At 35.6% G+C, this 2,802-nt stretch overlaps 1 pseudogene; it reads right to left on the reverse strand.

The window, feature by feature from the left end:
- Positions 1-235: 235 nt before the first annotated feature.
- Positions 236-1,486, reverse strand: LOC112512304 (annotated as a pseudogene).
- Positions 1,487-2,802: the final 1,316 nt, after the last annotated feature.

Consider the following 2,802-nt stretch of genomic DNA (forward strand, 5'->3'; position numbering starts at 1 on the left):
GAAGATTTTCAAGGTGCCCAAGATATCAGAAATGTCTAAAGAAAGCAGCAATACTATCAAATTATCCAAAAGCATGTAAAAGAAGTCTATTCTGGTTAATAAACCTCTATTTTCATCATAAATGTGGAAGAAAGACCATCCGACAACCATAATGTTCCAAACTAACTGTTATTCAGATTCTAGAGACAGATAATGTATATACTAAATAGAAACAGGCATACTTTTGCTTATCTTCTCAATCCAGCACTGTAGTCCTGTTGAAATTGAAAGGGTCGGCCAGAGCCAACTCGCCTGCAAATGAATGGTTCACCATTATATTATCAGCTTTCACCCGCTCCCTGAACCCGTATGCCGAAGCCTTAGTGTTTATATACGTTTGCAAAAGAGAATGATACGGAGTTGGCCTTGACACGTAACCATCCTGTCTCATTCTATGAAACATCTTTTCGGCATTATGTATGTCTCCTCTCCTAGCATACTCTTTCAAAATCATCATATATGTATCAAAAAATGGCTTTACCGGGTTCTGCTCTGAAGCCCTATGTAAAAACGAGTCTGCTTTTTCAAGTTCTCCTGCTTCGATATACAGTTTAACAAGAGCATCCCAAGTCAAAGGGCCAATCTGGCAACCACTTGCAGCCATCTGTTTCACAAGATTCTTTCATTTTGATAACATCTTATTATTTGCATAAACTTTTAACATTGTAGCAAAATGCTTTGATGGGATCCTTTCCCATCGTTTTGACATTTGGTCAAATACCGCCTCGGCTTCCTCAATTTTCCTTAGCTTTCCCCAAGCATTGATAGCATTCATGCACTCATCAAGCCGGCAATTGGACTTGCATACCTCCCAGACTCTTTTGACATCATCAGCACTTCCAAGTTCTACATAAAGAGGAAGCAAATACAAACAAACCCGACGGTTTTCTTTCAGGTCACTTCTTTCCATTTCATGTAGGACCACATTAGCTTTTTCATTAAGACCTCCGTACATATAGTGCCTTGCCAAAAGAGCATGTATCTTCAAATCAGGCTCTATGTCCTTGGCCTTCATTGTTTCAACAATTTTCTCCATCCCATCTATGTCATTAGCCTGGCTTTTGATGTCTACTAATAATTGGTAAGTAAAGATCGATGGTTCCACGTTTTTTTCCTCCATTAACAACAAGACATCAATGATCTTTTTCTTATCGGTTTTCTTGTATAAAAGGAGCAATTGGTTGCAAGCAGAGATTGTGATTGGGAATTTTAGGTCCTTCATTTTGTTGAATACTTGCTCTGTTTTTGTTTTATTGAAGGAGCTAACACAGTTAACTAGGAGAGTTTCGTAGATAAACTGACCTCTAAACGACTCCGGGATCTTCTCAATATAGTTTTCTACAGCTTGTAGACCATGTGCCTTGGCAATCAAATCAAGATCAGAAGCATAATCTTTCTCGTTAAACTCTACCATCTTTCGTGACTCCAACCACTCTGACAGCTGCATGACCAATATAATACAACAATTATAACGATTTATGGAAAAATTAATGAACTACCTCTTAGTTTGTCACCAGAAAAAAGGTATCCATCCAATTCATGAACATTACATTTTCAAAATCCAAGCAACCTGTAGTTGTAACTGTTACTACAATTAGTTAGGAGAGTAGTTGTTGTTGTTAGTTAGTGCCTTACAATAGAAAAATGTGAGAGGTATTGTTTCTTTGATATATGATTTCAAGAGAAATAAGGTATTTCTCTCTATAGATCAATCAGTGGAATATACAAGCTTTTGATAGTACAATGATACAACAAACTCCGGATAATTATCTCCTTAAGCCTAGGAAGATAACTTACAGAAGAACCCTATCTTCAAGGTTGACCTTTGTCTTCTATAAAATGACAATCAACTTCCACATGTTTGGTTCTATCATGATGAACCAGGTTGTCAGCTATGTTTACTGTTGCCTTGTTGCAGTAAAGTTTCTTTGGTGCTTCAAAGGGTACACGTAACTCTTCCACTAGTCGTCTTAGCCATATTCTCTCGAATATGCCATTTAACTCAGATTCAACGTTGTTTCATGATACAACCAACTGTTTTTTACTCCTCCAAGTCACGAGGTTTCCCCATACATAGCTACAATAACCACCCGTTCATCGCCCATCATTAGCAGCGCCTGCCCACTCACATCAGTGAACAACGCGATGAACTTGTTCTCTCCCTTTTTGAAGAGTAATCTTTTCTCGAGTTCCTTTCAAGTATCTCAGGACCCGATAAGCAGCTTCCATGTGTCTCTCTGGGGTACACCGGGAAAATCAAAAGAATGAATTCAGAGGGAACTGAATGGTTCGCACTTATCAAATGCTTACAAGGGAATTGTTTTATCATAATACATATCAATTTATCTTCTGCATATATTCTCATAAAATATTTAGATTCATCAAACAAACATTGTGTTGTTACTTACATTGATATAATTGTTGATTTTTTTTGTAATTTGTTTATATTAGTTCATGATATACTCATTTGCAACATTGGTCAAAAACCTCATTGAAACCCTTTTTTCCTACATGCGATTGCATAAAACGACAATAATAACTATTATTATGATCATTCTAGGATTGATTTGTTATTTTTTTCATTGGACTTGTTCAAACTTATTAGATTTGTTTTAGACAGTTTATAGTTTGATTTCTCTATAAAAAATCCTAAAAATAGAGGTTTTAATAAAATTATGTAAAATAAAAGATATATATTATATTGATTCCAATGTTAATTATATATGTAGAATTTGATTTTAGTTTAAATAAAAAAACTGATAT

Source organism: Cynara cardunculus, assembly GCF_001531365.2.
Source record: "Cynara cardunculus var. scolymus isolate 2C chromosome LG 5, CcrdV1, whole genome shotgun sequence".
In the NCBI taxonomy this organism is placed as follows: Eukaryota; Viridiplantae; Streptophyta; class Magnoliopsida; order Asterales; family Asteraceae; genus Cynara; species Cynara cardunculus.